Source organism: Carettochelys insculpta, chromosome 4 (assembly GCF_033958435.1).
Source record: "Carettochelys insculpta isolate YL-2023 chromosome 4, ASM3395843v1, whole genome shotgun sequence".
Lineage (NCBI taxonomy): Eukaryota > Metazoa > Chordata > Testudines > Carettochelyidae > Carettochelys > Carettochelys insculpta.
The window spans coordinates 125,484,767-125,511,722 of NC_134140.1; the positions used below are offsets into that span (position 1 = coordinate 125,484,767).

At 41.9% G+C, this 26,956-nt stretch overlaps 1 protein-coding gene and 1 long non-coding RNA gene across 8 annotated transcripts in view; one reads left to right on the top strand and one right to left on the bottom strand.

Annotated features, from left to right (window-relative positions):
- Positions 1-6,588, top strand: part of LOC142012829 (uncharacterized) — a 40,665-nt gene extending 34,077 nt beyond the window's left edge. For 6 of the 7 annotated variants that reach the window (XR_012645476.1, XR_012645478.1, XR_012645480.1 and 3 more), the window contains one exon: positions 710-6,588. This is a non-coding gene — a long non-coding RNA (uncharacterized LOC142012829). The remainder of the gene's footprint in view (positions 1-709) is intronic. The other variant, XR_012645482.1, reaches the window with a different exon arrangement.
- The window catches only part of CFAP299 (cilia and flagella associated protein 299), a 416,193-nt gene that overhangs the window by 218,262 nt on the left and 170,975 nt on the right, over positions 1-26,956 (bottom strand). The gene's annotated exons all lie outside the window — the stretch shown is intronic.

Sequence of the window (26,956 nt, forward strand, 5' to 3'; positions counted from 1 at the left end):
AACATTTAATAGAGAGCTGTGAGATGTTAAATTGATGATGTGTTTACATTCTCTGTCCCTGGACACCTCCACTCCATTTCTTAAATAACAATTTGTTCAGCCTCTGTTCTGTAGCATGCATGTATATAGACATGGATTGAATTGCATGATCACGAAGTCACTACAATTGTCCACTGCTAAATAGTTGTGTTGAAGCTGATGTATCTGGACTGATCAGTGATTACTATTACTTATGTTACAATAGCATCTACAAGCTGTAATGAGACTGGGGATCTCATCATGTTACACATGGCAGAAATACTTAGATATATTTCCCTGAAAAGCCTCCCATATAAATGTACAGAATAAAGAATGGGTGGGAAGAGAAGTGACTGGCTTGAAGTCACTTAACACATCAGTGGCTCAGCTAAGAACACAGCTCCTGATTCCTGGTTCAGTGCTCTACCCACTAATCCACACTGCCTCTTGTTTACACACAGAGCATTGCTAGTGATCTGCAAACAAACCCGATGATGACTACAATTAAAACATCCGAAATTTAAGACTTTAAACCTCAAAATACTGATGAAAAACAAGCAAACAATCTACTGTTTGTATCCTGAGCCTACCCGAGCCTGAAGTATTTTCTTTTTTTTTTTTTTTTTGAGGGGGGAGATAGATGATGGGAAATTAACTACATATTCCTTTTTCACCATTCTATACATTACAGCAACCATCTAAAAACCAACACGAAAACCAAATTCTTCTGTTAAGGAAGCAAAAGAACATTGGCAGCCGTTGAGCAAGAGCTTGTCAAATGAGATGGGAAGCACACCAAAGAGACTAGCGCTTGACAAGCCTCCCTAGACATAAGCCTGCCACCGTGTGGTGAATACATTAAACAACCTTTGTTCTGAATGCAGCCAAATGTCATCATGGAAGGCCAAATCACAGTACCAGAAAATAAAGATATTCAGCAGTTCTAAGAGGAAACCATTGCGGTACAGGTCAAAATTATTTTCACATTGTTTTTTTCATTCTTGCCTATCCTTAAGGTGAGTCATTCAAAACCTTAATAGTTTTATAATGACAACAAGTACAAAAGCAGTCACCGATAGTCTTTAGTCAAGGTTTTTAAAAAGCACTTATCATCATGAGCCAAATCCTGGCCCTCTCACTCTGAGAGGATAGTTTTTAGGCACAACTTCATGGTCACAGAGACTGCAGTCATCCTGGAGCTGCAGCCATGCACCCTTGTTGTGTCCTATACCCTCAGATTTCACTTCCTCTCCATGTCCTGCTCCTCACTTATGAGCCTCCCTCACCACCAAGGGTTGCAGCAGTCAAGCCTAGCATAATAAGCAGATCACCATCTATTTATATACCCTTAAAATAATTTTAAGCATTGCTTTATAGCAGCGTGAGAACAGCTCTATCGGGCTCACCACAGGTAACTGGAGATGGGAGAAACAAGCCTAAGAGGGCACAAACTTTTTCTGCTTCAAAAGCAGAAGCATCTCTGTGAAGAACATTTCTCCACTGAGGCCCACAATAGGAGCAACAGGACTGGGGCTTTCTTCAAAAGCCAAAGCAGACAAATGGTGGCTTACTTCAGCCAAACGCAATCTTCAACTCCTTGATATCCATAGCATACTACTTCTAGGTAAGGAAAAATTAGTTTTTCCTTGTGATGCACCTTCTTCTGGACAATGCTGTTTCTCTCCTGTCACCCTTTCACTGTTCCCTTTCCTACACCTGCAGTAATGAAATGCTAGTTAATCCTTCACCTGCCTCAGTACGGAGGATATACTTGGCCAGGTCCAGGGTGGGGGTAAACAGCTCAGGTGGAAGAAGTAGGGCTGGGGGCTGGCCTCCCCCAACCAGCCTTTCGTTGCCACCAGGGGGTTCTGGTGACATATTAAAGGTCCCATGACTCCAGCTAGTGCTGAAGTAGTGGCAGCAGCCAGGATTCCCTAGTCCTTTTCAATCACCGAAAGGGGGGCAGCTCTACCTTTACCCCATCCCCTTCCGAGGCCCTGGCCTGCCTATCTCAGTTCAGAGCATGTACCCCACATCATGAACTGTTGTATGTCTTGGTAATTCCCCATTGTCCCAAAAGTAAATCCAATATTCATTGTGCACTCCTTGAGAGAAGGGGGCTCAAGCAGCCTGTAGGATTTCAAGTTATATGCAGCACCAAATAAATAGTGTTCTCCAGACATTAGAAGGGAAACATACCATGTGCTAACCTTGTGTTAACTGGGGTCTTCACAGGAATGTCACTTGATTCAACACACACATTTTTTCACCCATTCCATTGCCAAATTGGTGTATGTTTTTGTCTCATCTTACATTAACTATTGTAATTGCTGACTTTATACTCTCACTGCTGTCTCCAATTTTTTTAGCGCACGTTTTGCCTTTAGATGGACAAATATGCAGATCCCATTGATATGAATGGGAGCTGCTCAGAAGGCAGAAAAATGGCTAGTAACGTTTCTGGAGCTTTTGTTCTTTGAGATTGTGTTCCATATCTCTATTCCACGGTAGGTGGCTGTACACACCAAACCACAATTGTGGGAGAGATTTTCCCTTGGCACAGTGGTCTCCAACCTTTCTCTGCCCCAAATCCCTTTTCAATTTAAGAGCAGCCCTTTGGCAGCACAGTAAGACAAAGGTAGGCTTCCAGCCTGCCTTGGTCCCTAGCTGCTCCCATAAAGGACCAATGTGTCCCTGTGGCCCCTGGGGTGGGGAGACAGGGGCACGTGGCTTCATGTACTGCCCCTCTCTGCTGACACTCTCCCTCAGCTCCCATTGGTCACAGTTTCCTGTTTCCAGCCAATGGGAGCTTTGGCAGTGGTGCTTGCAGACAGAACCAGTACACCAAGACCTCTCTCCCCATGGGGCTGTGAGGTCGCACTGGCTGCTCCAGGGAGCAGGTTGGCTTTGTGGAGCTGGGGAAGGCAGGAACCCTGCCCCCCTGGCAGCCCCACTCTAACACTGGAAATCCCAACTGACTGGGATAGTCCCCAGTTGATTGTGATTGACCAGTTGGTGACCCCTCTCTGTTTGGGTGGCAGGAGCATCCTCTGATGCAGGGGTGGCCACCCATTTTCATCAGGTGCCACAAGGCAATTTGTAATATGTTCCTAGGGCTGAACACAAAATAGTCAAAAACCTGCCCCTGCCATACCCAGGTTTAACCCCTCTCAGCCCCAAACCCTCTCCCTCATCCCCACGTTTCAACCCTCTCAGCCCCAACCCCCCATCCCCAGGCTTAAACCCTCTGAGCCCCAAACACAGAATTAACCTACCTCTGCAAAAGCCTACTCCCCCACGCTGCTCCTTCATGGTGGCCACCACTGCCTTCTCCTCAGCTCAGCTGCACGGTTCTCCCTCCAGCTCTCCTATTCCTTTTCCCCACCTGCAGCATGAGTGTCTCACTGCCCTGCTGCACTGAAATAATGGAACTAAATTTAATTGGTTTAACAGCCAGCAGGGCAGGGGAGGGACCAGGCCATTAAACCAATTACATTTAGTTCCATTATTTCAGCGCAGTGGGGCAGAAAGCCAGAGGAGGATTCAGTGGTGGCAGTGCCTGGAGCTGCAAATGGCTCTTTAAAGAGCCACATGAGGCTCCAGGTTGCCAACCCTGTGCCCCACACTCCCTTTGCTGGATTGGATAAAATGGTGCCACTGCCAGCTTCATGGGCTGGATTCTGGCTCTCAGGCCATGTGTTAGCCATCCCTGCTCTGATGCCCCATGCACTATATGCAGGCATAAAGGGCCAAACCACCTCAATCCCCTTCAGTTCCTTTCTACCAGAGGACTCCTATAGGGAGTGGGGATCCTGGAATAGACCTGTGTAACATATCACAAAGCAGTACAGTTATACAAAAGTTAATAACTGTTTTTTCTTTGAGTGACTGCATGTCCACTCCCGTGTAAGTGACTCACCAGCAATCCCAACTAGAGGTGGGTTCAGAGTCTATTTGAACAGGGACCGGATGACCATTCATCCTGATTTTGCATCAGCCATTGATTGTGGAGGGATAGCATAGGTAAAGGCAAAAATATGACAAGATAACCAGGCTGCCACCTTCCAAATATATAATATTGCAGCAGACATTGCCTGGGATCTAGTCAAATGTCCCAATGCTTTATCCAGGGGATTCACATTACCCAGTTGATAACACAGGCTAATACAACCAGATATCGATGACAAAGTCTTGTGCAGAACGACTTTCATGCTGTCTACAAAACAATTTACAATTGAGATGAAGACTTGAAAAGTTTACTCTGCTCCAAATGAGATGCGGAAGTCTTCTCTTCTTTATTACCATGAGGCTCTGGGCAGATGGCTAGTGAGCAGATTGCTTGGTTGATATGAAAAGTGGAGGCCACCATACTAAAAAACCTTGGCTGGGAGGAAGGTAGACTTTATTTGCATTAAAAAAAATACGTAGGGTCTGATATTGGTGCCCTCAACTTCTCATCCTCTCCTGGCTGATGTAGTGACTACTGAAAATTTCACCTCCCTTGAAAGGTGCAACACAAAGCAGATGCCCCTCCTGCTTTGAATTGTTGTTAACGCTAGATTCAGGCTCCTTGGTTGAATAAGGTTCTGTACACATGGTAATAGTCTTCAAATCCTTTAAAAATTGCATAGTCACTGGGCTGGAAAAGGGAGCAGCTATCCCATAGGTGGGTGGGATGCTGACAGATATGCCAGCTGTACCCTCATTGAGCTAACCACCAGTCCCAGATGTTTTAGATATAAAAGATAGGCTGGCATAAGCTAAACAAAAGCAAAGATGGGGAGACTCCCACTTCCGACTCAGCTAGACAGAAAAATTATTTCGTTTAGCTAAGTAAGTGGTCCTACCTCACACCAGTTCCTCCAGTATGTTTCTTGAGCAAGACTCCTCCACTGAAGTTAATCATTAAGCCTCTAAGACTGTCTGGTGAAAGTCCTGAAGATTTGGGAGGAGGAGACAGTGATGATTCTGAGATATTAGGTCTGAGCTGTAAAATCAGTGTTGATGGGGCTATGCTGGGGCAACCAGTGTGAGATAGGCCTGGTTCTGATTGAGCTTGCACAGCATTCTGAGCAGGAGGAAGGTGAAGGGAAAAGCAAATAGGCAGCCCTCTGACAATGGCACTATCCATGAATCTGGGCTTTGACCTGCTCTGCAGCCAGTCTAGAGATATTGTGTGTTGTTCTTTGTTGCAAACAGGAGCGCTTGGGGAGTTTTTCAGAGCTTTGAAATGGACCTTATTATGTCTGCCTAAAGGGACCACTTGCAATGATTGATAAACAACCTGCATGGCAATCTGAGCTAGGCTGCTTTCAGAAATACAGTAATGCTGATGCAGGGGTTCCAGAGTTGAATTTCTAACCAACAAAACAGCAAGGATCAGGCTTCCCACTACTTGTTCACATTAACCATGGTGGTAGTATTATAGGTCAGCACCAATATGCACCTTCCCTTGACATACAAGGGAACACTATGTAAGCTAATTGGATAGCTTGCAACTCCTTGATGTTTATGTGTGGACTGGAAGTTTGCGGATACCAGAGACCTTTCATCTGCAGGGTCCTTGGTAAAACCCTCACCTCAGATCCAAGGCATCTGTGATTCAGGTAAAAGATTGCTAAGTGGAGCAATTTGTATCCACACAGGGCTCTAAAAGTGAGCTCTTGGAAGATGGTGACACCTGATTTGATGAACTGATGGCATCTTTGGTAACCTGTGCTTCTTTTCCTTGGCAGGTCTTAGGCTCTAGGGGCAAACCCCTGAAAATGCTGGCACTAATGACAACGGCTACATCTACACAACAGAGGTCTTTCAAAAGAAGCCCTTCTGGAAGATCTCTTCTGAAAGATCTTCTTTCGAAAGAGTGCATCCACACACAAAAAAAGTGGATAAAAAGAGTGATCTACTCTTTCAAAAGAGAGAGCACAAACAGCCCCCACCCCTTCAAAAGAACAGGCCAGGGATTGAAAAATCAGGTGCCATGAGGACTGCTCTCGAGAGAGAAGGGCCCTGAGGAGCATCTACACACATTTGCTTTTGAAAGAAGGCATTTTTCCGGAAACGGGAGCGGAAGAGCGCTTTCAAAAGGAGCGCCACATTCTTTCAATTTACTTTCGAAGGAACACTTTTTGTGTGTAGATGCTCCATGGGACCTTTTTCAAAGAGCCCCCTTCTTTTGAAAAATCTTTCAAAAGAACTTGCTAGTGGATGCAGCCATTGGGAAAGGAGAGCCATGAAGATTACCTATGGCTTTTCCGGTATTCCTTTAATTGATGGCCTGATGTCTGAGCAGTGGGGAATGCGGAGCCAGGTAAGCACCACCCCATTCCCATCATGCCCAGACTCCATATGCATACATGCTCCCACCTGTACCCTCCCCACACAGACTATTCCTGTCCTCTCCCAAATTAAGCTGGATGTGTTTAATTCATACCATGTGATGTAGAAATCCAAATATCAAAGGCCTCTGCTGCTATATATGCCCTGGACTCTGTAATTTCCTCTCCAACTCATCTGATGAAGTCAGTGTTAGCCACAAAAGCTTCTGACCTAATAAATGTGTTAGTCTCTATGGTGCCACAGGACTGCTTGTTGTTTTCATATGTAGAGTGACAGTGACAATGGATACTTGGGAGTTGCCAGCATTAATTTCCACTCTGACTTTAAAGACTGTGAGCCACCAAGCTTTTCCAAGACTGTCTCAGAGGTTTGTTCAGCAGAGTATGGGTCTGGGACAAATACCATCACGCAGCTCTAATCTGAACCTTGACCTCCTCCCTTTCTCCCAACACAGGTGTGACCCACACTTGGTAAAACATTAACTTTGTTCTCCTTGTTAACAAAGTGGAAACTGCTTCACTGCCCCGTTTGTTTTGAATTACTGCTAATCACAAGGCGATCACAGCTTAACTTTTAAAACAACAGACACTGTGCTAAGGGGCAAATTCAAGATTGGTGCTGCATTCAGGTGAAATAATGCATTAAGTCCAATTTTCTCATCTCAATTTAGTCTTTATGTCCAAGTACCAGATGGAAAAACTATTACTTTGCACCTAATTACAAAGGCATGTGGTCCCCATCCTTGCCTGGCTTTCCAACAGGGATAATTCTTTTTTATTTATCTATTTATTTATTTTGCCTCCAGGAAAACAAACAGGAAGATAGTTAATACATCTGAAAAGGAAATGCGACTGCTCATTGGTATCTGTGGAGAGACATGTCTCTTGTAATGCCTTTTGTAAAATGACAGAATGATGGAGTAATGAGAACATATATTACTGACAGGTGTAATTTCACCCCTGCTTGAAAGGCCATGACTTAAAAAGGAGATGAAAGCCTCAAAGTGATGAATGGGGATAGAAAAAAACCTGACAGGAATAACATTCCCTATCTCAAGGGAATTAAGTCATGTGGTCATGCGGTTTTCCATTTGGCTGAGGAGTAGTAAAGATTTACAATGTATTCTGAAGAGATTTGCTGGAAGTTTATTTGATGACTGCTAGAACACATCAGTGCACTTTTAAACAATATGAGAAGCATAGCTTCAGAGGGAAACCTAAAGAAAATAGCCATAAATTATTTGTAGCAGTAACCTCCCAGCTGGCTTACAAGATGATGTCTCCCTCATCATAAATGAGCCTGGGACCTGTATCTATTGTGATCAATAAATTTTGTAATTTATTTTAATAGGAACAGGACCCAGCTGCCCAACGACAACTGATTTTAAACATTATTTATTTTCATTACGCTTATGCCTATGGGCCCCAACTATGGCCTTCTTGTACAAATACATCCTAGCCAATATTTGCCCTGAAGAACTTATCGAGCCTATAAATAAAGAAAAAGGAAAAAGGGGTTAAAACAGGATTTATTTTCCTGATTTCAAAGACAGGAAACAGAGGCACAGGACTCTGCAATGACTAGCCCAACGTCATGGAAGAAATCTGTGGTAAAGCTGAAAACTGAAACCTGATCTGCTGAGTAACAATCTTGTGCCTGAGCCACTGGCTTATCCCCTCAAGCAATTTACAGATAACCTGATATATACATAGCATAATAAGTACTCACATTTTGCTTTTATGGAGCACATGTGTTAAACTAAGTCAGAAAATCAGAAGTGAACCATCTAATTACTGATCGCTTTTTCATTCTCCTTTTTTCCTTTTTATTTGGCCTTATAATCATGGCAGCAATTTATTTATAGTACAATCAACCAATTGTGAAAACAACAATTAAAATCTATTACCTGTCACTACAACTTGATCACAATGCCCTAAAAGCTGTGTCACACAATAGGTTGAACCTTTCTAGTCCAACACGCTCAGAATGTGACCAATGCTGAACAAGAGAATTTGCTGAACCACAAGAAGTCAATGTTGTCTAGCAGCATTATCAGCACTTCCACGGCTGACTGGGCTCTTAGAAGACATTTAGGGGGTAAATTACAGCTAAATAACAGCACAGAACACTGAAGGCCAGGACTGGTGGCTGTAAACAAACTTTATGGGACACAGGAAACTTGGCCCCATCGATGATAAGTGGCCATCCGGCTAACTGAAATCATGACGGACCAGGGATGCTGCTGGACGAGAGCGTGCTAGACCCGAGAGAGGTTCAACCTGTATAAAGAAATAGAAACAACACAGAAGAGATGGAGCGCACCAGGGCAAGAGGATACACACAGAGCCCCTAGCAAGGCGGGGAAAGGATATGAAACTCTTGTATGAGGTGGGAGGAAAGGGGAGGTTTGGAGTATGTGTGCAAATACAGCTCTTGTAAAAAATGGGGATAATAGGGGACAATGGTGCAGGGGAGGGAGACCTAAGATGCATACAGAGCCTTTTGCATATAGTAAATGAGAAAATGTGGGGCATACAGTGCCCATGGGTGAAATGAGGGACATGAATAAGGGAAAACAGAGCCCCAGGCATGAGACAGGAGTTGAAGGAGATTGCTGGGAGCCCTTGAAAGAGAGGGGGTTAGGAATAGAGGGATCCAAAAAGCCCCTCGCCTGTGTAATGAGCTCAACTGATGAAAACTACCAAGTTAAAATCTTCTAAGTTCATGCTGATGCAGCAACTTGGATCACTTATATAAAAAGCCACAAACGTGAAGACAATAGAAAAAAATTGTAAACTCCAAACTGACCATGTAAGACAGCATGCCTCTCTCTCCATCTCTTGTGTGTTTATATATTCATGTTTTGGTCTGAAGTGGTTTATGTCATTAGCTGAAATTACACACATTCAGATCATGAATGAAAAAAAATTATTTTAAAAATATGCAAGATACGTGGCATACATAGGCACCCAAGATTGGTATTTTCAAAGGAGTCTGTGTTTAGGTACCTAAATTAAAATCCTCTGAATGTGAGACAGGCAGGGGGACACCATTTTACCTCATACTTTCCTGTTAGTTTTTATTTGCTACATCCACTTCCACACCCTGGATATGTAGCTTACACTTTTCACAGCTCTAAACCTTAAGCGGACATACGTAACACTTTTTTAAATCACCTATAAGAATGTACATCTACTGCATAACCTAAACCAAGTTCTGGACCACTGTAAAATTTGTATCATAGCATCTTTTGCTTTGGTTCTTGTATCCAGTTACCACAGAAATGGACAATGACATTACTGTTCAGGACCTTGATTTAACATCTTATATTTGAAATTACTCTTAACATGTCCTTTAGTGGTTCTGAAAATATTTACATTCTTTCAACTGAGGCATCAATTGGATTTTTAATTCTGTAATGCCTTTAATGAATGCATTACAATCAGTGGCTTGTTCCAAAAGTTTGAAAAGCAGGGTAGAAGCCCATATACCTAAATATTATAGGCAAAGGCTCTTGCTTTGGCTGAAAATAATTCATTTCAAAGAAACTTCATAATTTACAACAGCTAAAGGTTACCTTAGTTTAACTCTAGCAGGTGGTCTTAACAAATCTCATCAAAGAACGTGACCTAAATTAATAATCAGAGTTGATACTAATTGTCTTGTACTCATGAATAAAAGTAAATAGGAAAATATATCCATAATTATAAACTGATGAAAATATATTTTCTGTAAATTTTGTTCTTTAGCAGGAAATAGAATAACACTTTTCAATCTATGTTGTTTGTATATGCATTGATCCAAGCAGCTTCTGCTCAAAGCTTTGACACAATAAAATACTGTCCTCCCCACTAAAGAGCATCTACCCACTCTTCTCCCATCATTCCCTCTCTTATTCTCATTTTTCACAGATCTTCCTCCCATGCTCAACTCTTACTTGGTTGAAATAAGCCCCAGCACAGCATCTTACATAAGAACATAAGAACATAAGAATGGCCATACTGGGTCAGACCAAAGGTCCATCAAGCCCAGCATCCCATCTGCCGACGGTGGCCAATGCCAGGTGCCCCAGAGAAGGAGAACAGAAGACAATGATCAAGTGATTTATCTCCTGCCATCCATCTCCTGCCCTTGTTATGAAGGCTAGGGCACCATACTTTATCCCTGGCTAATAGCCATTTATGGACCTAACCTGCAAAAATTTATCAAGCACTTTTTTAAACCCTAATAGAGTCCTGGCCTTCACAGCCTCCTCGGGCAAGGAGTTCCACAGGTTGACTGTGCGCTGTGTGAAGAAAAATTTCCTTTTATTAGTTTTGAACCTACTACCCATCAATTTCATTTGGTGTCCCCTAGTTCTTGTATTATGGGAAAAGGTAAATAATTTTTCTATATTCACTTTCTCCACACCATTCATGATTTTATATACCTCTATCATATCGCCCCTCAATCGCCTTTTTTCCAAACTGAAAAGTCCCAGTCTCTCTAGCCTCTCCCCATATGGGACCCTTTCCAAGCCCCTAATCATCTTAGTCGCCCTTTTCTGAACCTTTTCTAATGCCAATATATCTTTTTTGAGGTGAGGAGACCACATCTGTACGCAGTACTCGAGATGTGGGCGTACCATAGTTTTATATAGGGGAAGTATGATATCTTTTGTCTTATTATCGATCCCTTTTTTAATAATTCCTAACATCCTATTTGCCTTACTAACTGCCGCTGCACACTGCGTGGATGTCTTCAGAGAACTATCCACTATAACTCCAAGATCCCTTTCCTGATCTGTCGTAGCTAAATTTGACCCCATCATGTAGTACGTGTAATTTGGGTTATTTTTTCCAATATGCATTACCTTACACTTACCCACATTAAATTTCATTTGCCATTTTGCTGCCCAGTCACTCAGTTTGCTGAGATCTTTTTGTAGTTCTTCACAATCCCTTTTGCTTTTGACTGTCCTGAACAACTTGGTGTCATCTGCAAACTTTGCCACCTCACTGCTTACCTCATTTTCTAGATCATTGATGAACAAGTTGAACAGGATCGGTCCCAGGACTGACCCCTGGGGAACACCACTAGTTACCCCCCTCCATTGTGAAAATTTACCATTTATTCCAACCCTTTGTTTTCTGTCTTTTAACCAATTCCCGATCCATGAAAGGACCTTTCCTCCTATCCCATGACCACCTAATTTACATAAAAGCCTTTGGTGTGGGACCGTGTCAAAGGCTTTCTGGAAATCTAGGTATATCATGTCCACTGGGTGCCCCTTGTCCGCATGTTTATTAATCCCTTCAAAGAATTCTAATAGATTAGACAGACACGACTTCCCTCTGCAGAAACCATGCTGACTTTTGCCCAACAATTCGTGCTCTTCTATGTGCCTTGCAATTTTACTCTTTACTAGTGTTTCTACTAATTTGCCTGGTACTGATGTTAAACTTATCGGTCTATAATTGCCAGGATCTCCTCTAGAGCCTTTTTTAAATATTGGTGTTATATTGGCCGTCTTCCAGTCATTTGGTACCAAAGTGGATTTAAAGGATAGGTTACAAACCACTGTTAATAACTCCGCAATTTCACATTTGAGTTCTTTCAGAACCCTTGGGTGAATGCCGTCTGGTCCTGGAGACTTGTTACTATTCAGCTTATCAATTAATTCCAAAACCTCCTCTAATGTCACTTCAATCTGAGTGAGTTCCTCAGATTTGTCGCCTAAAAAGGCTGGCTCAGATTTAGGAACCTCTGTAACATCTTCAGCCGTGAAGACTGAAGCAAAGAAATCATTTAATCGCTCCGCAATGGCACTGTCTTCCTTGATCGCTCCTTTTATATCTTTATCATCCAAGGGCCCCACTGCTTTTTTAGCAGGCTTCCTGCTTCTAATGTATTTAAAAAACATTTTACTATTGTTTTTTGAATTTTTGGCTAGCTGTTCCTCAAACTCTTTTTTGGCTTTTCTTACTACATTATGACAGTTAATTTGGGAGTGTTTATGTTCCTTTCTATTTTCCTCACTAGGATTTGACTTCCACTTTTTAAAAGCTGCCTTAAACTTCTTCCTTAAACTCCTACCCTTTCCCCTCATTGGTCATCTCCAACCTTAATCTAATTCCCATGTTCCTTCTCCTGTCCCATACCACTCCATGATCTGCATCTCTAACTCCCTGTTCTTGCCAGAAACCTGGTTATTCTTCTCCTTTTCTCCCCACTCCTTCAGAGACCTTTCCTCTTTCCTCATCTCCTTGTCATAAATGCTCTGGATGGTGATGACTGCAGGTTCCTCTTCTAGTTACTTCTGGCCTGTCCCTCATTCCCCCTTTCTTTGATATCCTCTCTGTGTGGTTCCTTTCACATATCCCTACATATGACTACCATCGTACGCCTCTGGCTCTTCCTCATCTTTCCTCTTTTACTTCAGTGGCTGATTCTGCTTTTCCTTGTCACAATTCTGTTCCCTATTTCTGAATTGCTTCAGCTTCCAAAGCAACAGCTTAGCTAGTCTCTACTCTCTGCCTTTGTCCTGCAGTTCTGCATCAACTTATCCACTCAGTACCTAGCTCACACTCTCCTTCAGCTTTCATTATCTGTTCCTCCGTCTTGGAATCCAAGTGCTCCCTCTCTGACTGCTGCTTATCTCCTTTAAAGATATTCACTCACTCTTCCCTTGCATAACTTCAATTCCATTAACTTTTCTGAGTTCTCTGAAATGCTCAATGCTTCCTCTTACCGTTGTAACATTCACTTCTCCAACAAATGGTCCATGGCAGTGTTGGATAGGTTTGCTCTTCCCTCACAGCTTCCTTTTAATCTCCCACTCCTCTGGTGAGTACCATGGAGGAAGGGACCGTCTTTTAAAAAAACATTGTTCTCTGCCTCACAGTGCTTCTGACATTCTTATTACACATCTCTGCCTCATGCTTATTGACTCCTTTGTCTTCAAATCCCAGTTTCCTTGTGTTAGTTGTCCAACTTTGCAAACATCCCACTTCCAATTTCAAATGTATTTTGTTAGGCAATTTGGCAAATACGTATTTCCAAATATACCAAAGCCATTCCCCATCTCACAAAATGCACAGTATTGTTTCTAATTATTTAGTGAAGCTTGCAATATCTTTGAATATTTAAAAATATGTTTAGTTTAACTATTCCATATCTATGATTATCATTAAGGCTACGTCTACACGTGAAGCCTACATCGAAGTAGCTTATTTCGATGTAGCAACATCGAAATAGGCTATTTCGATGAATAACGTCTACACGTCCTACAGGGCTGGCAACGTCGATGTTCAACTTAGACGTTGCGCAGCACCACATCGAAATAGGCTCTGCGAGGGAACGTCTACACACCAAAGTAGCACACATCGAAATAAGGATGCCAGGAACAGCTGCAGATAGGGTCACAGGGCGGACTCAACAGCAAGCCGCTCCCTTAAAGGGCCCCTCCCAGACACAGTTGCACTAAACAACACAAGATCCACAGAGCCGACAACTGGTTGCAGACCCTGTGCATGCAGCATGGATCCCCAGCTGCAGCAGCAGCAGCCAGAAGCCCTGGGCTAAGGGCTGCTGCCCACGGTGACCATAGAGCCCCGCAGGGGCTGGAGAGAGAGCGTCTCTCAACCCCTCAGCTGATGGCCGCCATGGCGGACTCCGCTATTTCGAAGTTGCGGGACGCGCAATGACTACACGGTCCCTACTTCGACGTTGAACATCGAAGTAGGGCACTATCCCCATCTCCTGATGAGGATAGCGACTTCGATGTCTCGCCGCCTAACGTCAAAGTTAACTTCGAAATAGCGCCCGACGCGTGTAGCCGTGACGGGGGCTATTTCGAAGTTAGTGCTGCTACTTCGAAGTAGCGTGCACGTGTAGACACGGCTTAAGTGAGATAAATATAAAGGATGTGCTTGATGTTACAAAAGCCAACAGACTTCTTTATTTAGTTTGCTTCAATTGAAGATTATTCAGAGCCAGAAGGAAATACCAGGGACAAAAGTTTTATGCATTGTGCACATTTTTTTATGTCTACCCTCTTCTGTCTTAACATCTGTCTTCCTACACACAGTAATCATGTCATTCCAAACTGGCAGAGGAATATAGCATTTCCACTGGATAGCATATATTTTAATGTGGATTTTTATTCATAACTTCATTTAAAAAAGATTTTCTGTTTTTTTCTCACCATTGCTGATTTATCCCCCTTAAAATTACAATAAATTCACAGAGAAAAGGTGGGTCAAATACTATCTTTTATTTGACCAACAGTACCTCAACCACTTTATCTTGTTAATAACCTGATACCAACACAGCTACAACACTATGTTTAAGTTAACTATCCAGTATCTTTGATTATCATTGAGACCTATAAAGGATGTAAGCAATAAATTCACAGATATTCTGATTTGGGGGGAGAAGAAGAAAAGGTGATGCAAACTCCTCAGGGCAGAGACTCTGTTATACAGTTTTTTACAGTACATAGCACAATGTGTACTGGGCTTTTGCCATTGTACTCTAATATAAATATTTAAAATACATAATATGAAATAACTGTTATTCAAAATACAATTTATCAGAACAGAATCCAAATGCATGTTAATTTTTAAATTTTCAAACAAAATATCGTAATTAGTGACTAATTATACAAAGTTACTATTTGAAAACAAAAATTCTTTTGCATGTAGTTAAGTAGTTATGTATTATCCTCAATAACAGTTACAATCATTTCATACGTGTAAGTCTTGTAAGTGCTTTTGGGGTGTGAAAAATATGTATTTCCCCCAAAGAGGTAGTTGACTAAGATTTTAGGAAGGAGTGAATAAAACTTGCCTGCTATTCAGTGAGCATTGCAGCAGAAGCACTATAATAACTAATTTTATAGTGTGTACGTGCAATAAAAGTGATATATTTTATAACTTAGGTCACATTTGTGATAGTCACCAAATAAAAAATTGTACAATTTCATAAAGCTTAAAATTTGTTTATTTTATTGCAGGCCAGTGAGTGAAAAAGTATTTTAATATATTCAGTACTCTTCATGAGATATTCTATTTTGAATTCTCCAGTATTATGTAAAGTGAAAGGTTTTAGTTTTCAGAAAACATGATCATGCCTTGAGGGAGGAGGAGGTCAGCTCCTAAAAGTTGCCTTGCTTCACAAGGGTTTCCAGTTTCATAGTCTCTCTATATATTTTCCCTGTCATTTCAAAGGTTGTGCATGTCATGGTCTTGGCTTTCCCCCCATGTTCTTAATGATCTTGAATTGCCTCTGAGCCAGACCAATGGACCTCAACATTTTCACAGGAGCAACTTCTCCTGCTTCCCAGAAGCAGAGCTGACTGATCTGATGCTAATACAGGAGGGCCAACTAACTGAAACCCCCACTTTTTATCTCCTGGAAGGTTTCTGAAATTTACAGAGCTTTCAAAGGCAACAGATTTCCTGTTATAAATGTTGCTCACAACCACTTGGGGACTCGATCAAGAGGTCACTGCAAGAAAGAAACATACGAATTTTCACTGTCTAGTAAGTTGCACTGTGCTCACTTGCTCTGAATGCGTCCTCTTACATACTTAGCATATCAAAGAGTAAAATGAATAGGACCACTTGATGAATTCATTTACTTTGGGCTTGTCTACACTGCCACTCTACTGCGCTGTAAACGTCTTGCTCAGGGGTGTGATCTCCCCTACCCACTCCCCAGCTATCAAGTTACAACACTGTAAAGAGCCAGTGTAAACAGGCTCCCAGCACTGCTAGTAACTCCCCTTGCGGAGGTGATTTACCCACTGCACTGGGAGAGCTTTCTGCCAGTACTGGTGCCATGACCACACTGCTGTGTGAAAGCACTCCTGTGGCTGCACTCTAAACTTACAAGTGAAGACAAAACGTTAGTCTTTATTTTGATACAGATTCTCTGCGCAAGAGAACTGGGACCCTGTAGCAGCATTTGGTTGAAGTCTGTCTAACTTTATGATCAGTGCTTGTTTCAAATATCAGTAATTGCCCAACTCCTGAGGAAGACATGTTGTTTGAAACTGCATTCATCTAAGTAACTTAAGATCATACAGATCCAGACTTACCGTCCATCTGCTTTAATCAACAACACTCCCTTCACATGTACTTAGAATAAAATTCTACACTTTCACCACTACCCTGGAAGCATGATTCAGTAAGATTACATAGGTTGAACCTCTCTCATTCGGCACCCTCAGGACCTGACAGGTGCCTGATGAGAGAATATGCTGGACCATGGGAGGTCAGTATTATCTAGCAGCGTTATCAACTCTTCCACTGTTTACTGGTCTCTTTGAAGAAATTTAGGGATAAATTACAGATAAGAACAGCACAGAACACTGAGAGCAAGGACTGGTGGCTGTAAACAAACTTTATGGGACCATGGGAAACTTGGCAACATCCTTGATAAATGGTCATCTGGCTAACTAAAATCATGCTGGTTTATGGATGTTGCTGGATGATAGAATTTTGGATTAAAGTTTTTCAACCTGTAGTATCATAGCCTCACAGCCTTTAGCATATTTATTTTCCCAACACAGTTTTGTGATAAGGAGGCACTAATATATATTTACAGATGAGGAACTAGGTCACCAAGAGAGTAAGTGACTTATCTGAGATCAAAGAGGCCTTCTGTGGGTGAGCAAAGAAGTAAACCTGGGTCTAGACAGACTGGTCTTGGGGCCAATTTTATTCAGCAGTTTTTTAAAGATCTCAGCATAAAAATGGTAATGTATTAATAAATACATGTGTAGTACTCAGAGGCACTGAGACCTCATACTAGAGTGAGTGAAGTCTCTGCTCTACAGCCTTGGCTGAGAGCCAGTTGGCCTGGAGCTCATGTGGTAGAGCATGGGGCTTTAGCCCCTATAATCGCAGGTTCAATCCCTGGTCTGTTGGTGTTACATGTGGATGGTGTGAAGTTGGGAGGTATTGCCAATATGGAAGATGTCCAGAATACCATACAGAAAGAACTGAGCAACACTGAAAATGGAGTAATAGAAATGGGATCCAGTTTAACTGTGAAATTGCAATTGCACTGAGAGACAAATGAGAACTCTTTGCCATAAGCTGGGGATGATCACTTGAAAGAGACAGAGGAGGAGAAAGACCTGACCACATTGGTCAATCACTGGATGAGTATGAGCCACCAATGTGATGAGGCTGTGAAAAAAGGCTAATGCAACCCTAGGATGCCTTAGGAGTGGCATTTCCATTAGAGGTAGAGAAGTATTACTGCCATGGTATTAGACACTGGTGAGACCTCATCTGCAATACTGTGCAATTCTAATCTCCCCTGTTTAGAAATAATGAATTCAAACCAAAACACGTGCAGAGAAGGGCTCTAGGATGACCAGAGGAAAGGAAAACCTTAAGAGGGGATACTTAAGGCACTTGGCATGTTTAACCTAAAAAAATGAAGGTTTTAGGGAGACATGATTAATTTCTCTATAAATACAACAGAAGGATAAACACCAGGGAAGGAGAGTAGTTATTTAAGTCAAGGGCCAACTTGGCACAAGAACAAATGGATATAAACTGGCCAGCAGTTATTGACGTAGCCTTGCAAGTGGAGTAGGGCAAAAAAAGGATAGTTATTTTCCCTTGTCACATCTGCTGTGCTCCCAGGTATGGCTGTAGATATGTATTCCACTTAGGGGTGCATGGGACCAGTGTTTAAGTTGAAAAAGAGCATTGATTTCACCATTCCTTAGCGCCCACAGATGATTGTGATAAGGTGAGCAGCCAGTTGATTGTGACAGCCTGCTAAGTGAGCTGCTGTTGGCATGATTTTTGATGCAGGATTGCCAAAGTATTATTACTTTGTGACAGAGTTGAGTTGACCAGGCTCCTCCTGCATGGTGACATAGTACATTGTGGTGATAGTGTCCTTCACTATGAGCACCTGGATGTGAGCGTGAGAGATCTGGCACATGCCATACACTGGCTGAATCTCTATTCCATCAAAATGATCAGATGTTTCCTGTTGTGATCAAGATTTCTGAACTTCTAATGATCCCAGATGCATTCCCCAGCCTATGGAGAAAGCATCAGTGACCAGCGTTCTCATAGGCATGGGACAAAGGGAGCCCTTGACACACACGGTCCTGAACTGTCCACTTCTGCAGGGAGTTCAGTATTTCTGAACTACTTAAACAAGAATGTTTAATAAGTGGTAACTTGGATGACAGACTAGCCTCAACCATACTTGGAGAAGATGGGGGCATAGCCCGGCATGCTGCACTATGCATACATGGCTTAACAGCTTCAGGGTATGTACAGGTTGAAACTGGAGGTCTTTGCACAGGCACTGAATTGTCTGGAATCACTCACACAGGAGGAAGGCCCTCAAATTACAGAGTCTAGCAGGCATCCAATGATCTTGATTTTTTGGGTAGGGTTTAATGCTGATTTCTCTTCATTAAGGATCAGCCACAGCTGATCAAAAAGACCCAGCAGGACTTGGCCATAGCTGAAGGCTTACTTTTCAGACTAGCCTCTTCCTGGCCCCTTGTATGAATATGAGAAGACATGAACTCCATTCCTCCAGAGAAGGAGGCAGCTGCAACCATCATGCCTTTGGTAAAGACACATGGAGCTAAGGACAGCCTAAGGAGGATAACTATGTAACGTTAAGGTTGACCACTGATTAGAAATCTCAAGAACTTGCAGTGGCCCAGAAAGACAGACGCATGAAAATAAACATGTTGGAGGTCAAGAACAGCACTCTGGTTATTGTAATTCTGAACAGGAAGAACAGTGGCCAGAGTAACCATATGGAATGTTATATATCTGGTGTATCTGTTGAGATTGCAGAGAATGAGGATAGCTCTCATTCCGCCCTTGGACATGGGAATTTGGAAGAATCAGGAATATAATCCTCTTCTGGCTGGATGAGGAAAGACCTCCTCTATGGCTCCCAGGATACACTGAGTCTCAAATTTCTGAACAAGGAGGGAGTTCTGAAAGGGGTCCCTGAAAAGGGATGCGGCTGGGAGGTTGGAGGCAGGATGCATAAAAATTTTGGGCATAACCCACTACCACAGACTTCCCCATCCACTTTTGCTCAAATTCAAGTTGCCTGTTACCATTTTTAAAGCTCTCTGTAAAACTGCCACTCCCTATCACTCTCTCTCTCTCAGCTCGCCTTCACCCCTCTGCTCTACCAGTTCTCAGTCCTGGCTGCCTCTTGATCAGGTCCCACATAAATATCTCAGTACCTTCTTCCATACTGCTTAGTAATACCATCGTGAGTTCATATGCAAGGCCCCTGGCTGCATTTAAGTCCTTCTCTTCTGATGTAGTTTCTACAGTGAAGCTACTTGACATGCATTACATTAAAAAAGAAAGTGAATACTGCTTTTCATTCCCCCAGGCTCTCTCTGTTAAATAATAGTAATAATAATAGAGCCAGTAAAGCTTTAGAAAGCTATTGTCTGAAAATGCTATGTGCAACACATTTTTATTATTATAAATGCCTTTTTTACAGAAAAAGTGGCAATCAAGTTAGTTGCCATGAACATTGCACAGTACAAATTCTTCTCTTATCTGCATGCAATACCCTTTGGATGTAATGGCAATTGTCCAGATAACAGCTGAGAATTTGAACCTGAAAGTTTAAGGAGACAAATTATTCTAGGAAAAATTATGAGATTATCTGCACTGCCTCTCAGGCTGTTTTGTAAAGCTCTATTAACACGGACGGCCAAGAAGAACAGTTACATAACTTGCAAATAAAATCACGTAGCACACGAATGATAGGAGAGTCTTACAACCAATGATTGGCACATACATGTATTCTGTGAATAAATACTGAAAGCATGCCTGAAGAAAAGACTGATAACTCAGTTCAACCAGGGAGTATAGAGGAAACACCCTTTAGATAAGTTTTTCCTTTAAACAACGCCTTTCTCTTCAAGTACAGCTGCGTTTTAAAAACACACTGAAGAGAGCCACCAAAATGCCACATTTATTTGTCTGTTCTACTTTATTTCTAATTGTATACATATCTCATTGAGCTGGAAGAGACCTCAGGAGCTCAAGTCCAGTTCCCTGCCCTCTCAGCAGGACCAAGCAACAACTCTGACAGATTTTTTTTAACCTATTTGCCCCAGGCCCCTAAATGGCTCCCTCAAGGATTGAGCTCACAACCCTGGCTTCACAAGACCAGTGCTGTGTGTGATTTGACTTCACTTGGACAAAAAGCCCTGACCGGACAGTATATATTAGCTTATATTTGTAAATCGAACTGTGATTACATGTGTTATGTACATTTGTAAATGACTGAATATGGCATCTGTGGCAGATCCTGCAAACTCTTAACACATGTTTAACTTCACTACTGTGAGTAGTCCTATTGAAAGTAATAGTGCCATTGGAAGCAATGGCAAAATTCCCTTGTAAACCAACATACCAGGGTGCACAACCAGTCACCTGGCTCCCAACACACACACACCTTCTTGGGCACTGGTTGCCCTCCAACGTCAGGCTCAGAGAGACCTCAGTGCTGTGCAACACCCGCGTCTTTATTCACCTCAGCTTGTCGCATCCCCAGTGCCAAACTGTATACACCCTCCACAGGATTTTTCTCCACTGACAGGAACAGTCCTCAGCTAGGAAGCCTCCAACTCCCTTCCCGACTGCCTGCCCCTCCCCACACCTCTGGGGTCCTTCCCAGCCAATATGTAGCCCTTGTCTCATCAGGCTGGCTGGTTGCCAATCCTTAGGCCAGCATCAGGCCTTTTCATGAGCCCCAATCTGTTCCCCTGGACTGGAGCTGAGAGGGCAGGGGCTCATTAGGTACTCTTACACCAGCACCCTGCTACAGACCAGCTCATGGCAGAAAAGTGAAATCTCAGTACATAACTTTAACATGAATTTTTATGGAGAGTGTGTGCTTGCTGAGGAGCAAAAAGAAAAAGAATGTCTTGTAGAATATTTGTATCAGTGGTAGCTAACTCTGGTAAGCCAAAAATATTTAACTGCAGCACTGGGACAGACTATATACATCTCTTTATACACATCTCTGTAAGACTGAACTGATACATTTTTCTTGTATCCTTCGAAGCTCTTTAGTTAAAAGGGAACAAAGGAGGGAAAAATAAAGTGATTAAAAGATTCTAAAGCCCTATTAATATTAAAACCAAACTATTACAAAGTGTTGTAGATTTATGTTGCATCAGAATAAATTCCACATAAAACAGAAGGTTTTTCTTGTATGATAGCCTAAGTTTTAGGGGTTATAATCTTTTTGTCATATTAAGTAAACTATCATGTGTTGTCTTCGCCAACAGGTGGGTTTAGTAATTTTCAAATTACGGATTATATATAGATATAGATAGATATCTATCTATACTTTATGTACCTATCTATCTACATGACTGAACTAAATTATTTTCTAGTCTAATAGTTCATTTAGATTTAGTTGTATGCTATGATGAATTGGGAATTTTATGATTTTTTTAATGAGACTCATGTATGCATCAGTTTCTCCTATATTTTGTACTAGAAGATTTACCTAGCATTGCTTGGGTCTTTCATTCATTTTTGGTTTTTTTGAGAAAAAAATGAAAATACACATGCTTCATTTAAATCCTTGTTCTGGGGATGAGGCATTCAGTATGCAGGCTGCCCCAGAAGAGAGAACCACCCCAGCTCGTTGTCATCGCAGCCACTTGGGAAGCACCTGTCCCTGACCACTGCTACTGGCACAGCCAGGGGAGGGGTGTATGTCCCTTAGTCGGGGCAGGTCCAGGTTTGTCTGTCCCCTGTGCCCCTCTGATGGGGTGAGGAATGCAGCAACCTGTGCACTTTTCCTTTCCTGAGGAAGGGAAACAGCCAGCAATATTCCCATATGAATTAGAGGGGGTAAGCGTCAGTTCCTCACCCAAAACTCACTCCAGGGCCCCTGGGAGGTGGGAGGTTCAGAGCTGGTCAGTCCTGGATGTGTGTGTGTCAGGGATCTCTAAAGTTCTGCCTGGCAACCTTTTCACCTGCTTGTGATTCTGTCTCTTTTCTGTATGGTTTTATGAGAAGCTCAAACATAGATAGAGTAGATAGCTGTCCCTTTCTCCACCCCTGCCCCATGCTGCCCAAATAGGTGGTTATAGCTGTCCCAGACCCCATCTCTGGTCCTTTGCTGACTCCCTGTGGTCATTATACAATACAACTGTCCAGACTTTCCATCCCATATCCCCTGCTGCCCCTGTGTGGTGATTATGGAGCAGAGCCTTTCCTTTCCATTTCATGAGAAGCAATCCCATTCCAGGCAGATCCCATTTTCCTGGCACCACCAACCCTTTACTTTGCTTTAAATTATGATAAGAGGAAGCTGAATACCAAACTTGATGGTCCTAGCTCTTATCATTTAGGAGGAGTTCTTAAACAAACAAGCAAACAGAAACACAGACAGATTAACAGACAGATTACTACCCATCGGGGGCGGGGGTGGGGAGGGAATGATTGTTTGCTCTTAGGGCAGGCTGAGAGACATAGGTATGACTAACACCTGGCTGCCCAAGCAGGAAGGAGTCATTGAAAAGAACAGCCCATGCCAATGGAGAATTTGAAAAAACAATGGCTAATTCAATCACCAGGACATTGATACTTAGTTACCAACAACCAACCAACCAAACAGCTTTAGTTACCAACCAGAGGGAGATGGAGATTTCTACTTCTTAGAAGGAAAGCTGAACACTCCCAAGCTCAAAAATAGTGGGGAGGTGTAAGGTGCCACAAGCAGTCAGGGGTCTGACCTGAGAAGTGACCGAAGAGATTAGATTGGGAGACAGAGACTGACTTTGAATAAGGGGGATAACCAAACTGGACTAGGACCATACATCTTTCATTTCCCTCTGCTAACCAAAGGACTTCCAGTAGCCTAATAAACCCAACTGTCTTCAATGTTGTTTGACTGCTACTGCAAAGACTTGTTGAGGTGCATTAAACCCGAAAGAATATACAAGTCTCTACCAGTCTCTCATAAAGATTTCCTGAGCAAAACTCCGTGTGAGAAGTGGGAGCACTGAACCCACAAAGGATCAGTCAAGGAGGCAGTGAGGCTGAGTGGCTAATCCTGGAAGAAGCAGCAGCCTTGAGATCTGGCATACTGAAGAGGTTCTTCTGACAGATTGTTGCAAAGCTGGAGGAGGGGTGTGTGTTTAGCATGGATCTGGTCTGTAACATGTGCTTCCTTTGCAAGAACTTGTATTTAGTATTCTACAATCCAAAAAGTATGTCATGAAGAAAGTGTAGACTCAGTATGCAATGGCTTAAATTAGCAGCACATAGGCTTTTAAAAAATCTGATTCAAAATAGTTACACTGTCAACTATTCCTAGCTGTAAATATTCAATCACAATGGATTAATTTGCAGATAAGCAATTGCTACATTCTTAATTAGTTCTAAAACATATGACTGCATGCAATGTATAGCTATATATGCATACAAATTAGCAGACTGAATAACCAATAACATTATTCAAACTTTGAAATGTGGAAAATTAAGAATGCTGAAATTATCTCCTCTATATTTTAGAGACTCTGATCTAAAACAAGGTAACAATTTGTTGTGCCAGGAAAACTGGATGTGCCTGCAGCGGGAGTGCTTCTCATAAAACCATACAGAAAAGAGATAGAAGCAACAAATCAGGCAGTCCTCACATCTAAAATAACATATTGAATGTCAAAAAGATTGAACCAAGATGAGCCAGAAAATAGGATGAGCCTGGGAAAGGGCTGTTTCTCTATAAACCTTACAGAAAAGAGATAAAAGAGAGAAATTTGAAGTAGTGTTTTGTTTTGGCTCAGCTACATAAGTGTTTAAGATTTGAAAACTAGAAGAAAATGTTATTGGAAACCAATTTGACGATAGCCCTTGTTTGTTAAAGAATTACAAGAGTTCCCATTTTAAAAAAAAAATTCCTAACAAATTAAAAACAGAAAAATTTTAACAATCCCGTTTTAAGAAAAAACAATATAAAAATTATCTTCATAAAATTAACTCTGCATTTTTGAAAAATACAATAATTTAAATAAAGTATGGACATTTTCTTTTTATTTAAAAAATTAATTGAGTTAGGGATGCGAGCAACACATCTTTATAAATAACTAGCAAATTGGGCATCAAAATTATTTATTTCATCTCCCTTCTCATTCCAACCATTATTATTATCATTGTTATTATTTCAGTAAGGTTTTGAGCATCTTTTCTTAGAGCTGGTTTTCACAAGTGTATCACTTATCAAACCATTAGTTAATTTCAGCAAATGAAATGTTCTGTTAACAGAACAGCTATTATTTCATTCATGTCCATTAAAAAATTTCATACATCAATCCTTTGTGCCTTTCCCCACTGCTTGCTTAGGAGGTGATTATTTATAATGGGAAAATTATTGGGTATGGTAACATTAGGCAGCTAGATGACTGATTTTAGTTTCCTATATTTATGGATCTTAAGAAGAAAATATCAGTAATGTACAGGATCAAGGGCTACATTTACTAATGAATATACATAAGAACCGTTGCTTTTGGAAGGCCTATGTCCAAAAACTGCTACCTTTTAAGAGTGCAAATGTTGCCTTTGTTTTACTGGTGCCAACATCTTTCTTTTTATTTACCCAGTGAAGGAAACAATTACTACTGGAATTATTTGTTTTCCGTTATTAATAGCAAAAAAAGAAACAAAAGTAGAAATTCCACTGCCTTGAAATGTATTAAAGGCATGAGGTGAAAGCCTCATAAAAACGTCCAGAAAATATTTCAGAAAACAAACTTTTTTGGTTAAATTATTTTTATGTATTTTTGGCTGTGTGCTAACAAAGTGCTCAAGAGGCCAGGTTTACAAGCAGCTTAATTCTGTTTCAAATTACTTGATATATTTACAGAGTAATTCAATTTACAATAGTGATTGTTATTCTCGATTTACAATGGCATAACAGGGGGTAGGGTTAGACACAATATTCTCATGTATCTTAAATCTTTTCCCATGTCCATGGCCGCTAGTAGAGGAACAAGGCTAGGGTGGCATGGAGTGAGCTCTTTTGTTTCTACACTAGACAAGTTGTTTCTGTTTTGAGTTTTCTTCAACCCAAAAGTTGCCAGGCAATTCTAGCAGGATTTCGCTGCTCACAGTCAGTCAATATACACATGGGGTAAAATACTGGTTCCACCAAAGTCAATGGCAAGGTTCCCACTCACATGAATGTGCCAGGATGTCACCTGTGCATTAGGGCAGTAGAAGCCAGTGAGCTGCCAGGTAGTACAGAATTTCACACACTACCGTGTAGTCTAATGATTCCAAATAAGAACAACACAGAAAAGAGAATGTAATTAAAACACTTTGCCAACTTATAAATTGAATTAAAAGATTGACAACTGAGATATCTTTACTTTTAAGTTTACATGCTTTTGTGATATTAAACTAACCAATACAAAAGGACAACACTGCCCTTCTACCCAGATGTGGTGAGTCTACAAAATGTGCAAAGCAAAATTTGCTGTCCTCACTGTGAAAGTCTGATACACTTGCAACTCTCAAAGAACTGTAAGAGACAGAAAATTCCTTTGGAGAAGTGTGGAGCTGCCACCTGAGCATTCCACCTTATGAGAACAAGATTCACTCAGCTGGTTCTGAATCTTTGTTTTTGGTTACATAGGGACTTGCCCCCATGTTGATCATTCTCAAGGCTTTTTTCTTCTGGCAGAATGCACTGGTATGGCATTCCGGTACCTTTATTACCCATGAATCTGGCCCACACAGCCTTTTTATCCAGCCCACAGAGCTGGCAGTGCCACCATTTTGGAAGCCAGCTGGGTGGCTCCACACCACATGTGGCTCTTTAAGGAGCAATTTGTGGCTCCTGCCGCTTCCGCCACTCACTCCTCCAGCTCCCTGCCTGCCATGCTGAAAGAGAAGGACTCGATTTAATTGGTTTAACAGCCAGCAAGAGGGATCTGGCCATTGAACCAATTAAATTGAGTCCCATTATTTCAGCACTGCAGCATGCTGGGAACTGCCCCTGCCACACTGTACATTGTAGGAGGACTGGGGGGCGGCGGTGCCACACAGCCACGGTGAAAAGGAGATGGTGGCTTGGCAAAGGAGAAGAGGGGGGAAGGGTGGCAGCATGCAGAGCTCCTGCGTAAGGTAAGTTAATCCTTGGTTGGGATGGTGGTTGGGGCCTGTGAGCGGTTAAGCCTGGCTCGGGAGTGGGAGGGGGGCAGTTTGGAGCTGAGAGGAGGGTGTGGGGAGGGAAGAATCAGCAAACTTGAATTCCAGCATCCTTTTTTCTACAAAAAAAGAACTGATTATTCTCATAAGAATCTTTTCTCCATATTGGTTAAATATGCCCAGAATTTACCACATACTCTTCAATCACCAAAATACTGCTTGAACTTTCAGAGAGATTCAGTACACTTTAGGACATATGAAATGAGGAAGACCTAACATACCGGACAAGAGGAAGAGTACCATCAGCATCATTCCTGGAAAATCTCTACCTCCCAAATGCTGCTTCTTTTCCCAGTACAGGCTGAATTTCTCAAGAGCGGCACCGTTATGAGCTGACTGGTGCTGGACAAGAGAAT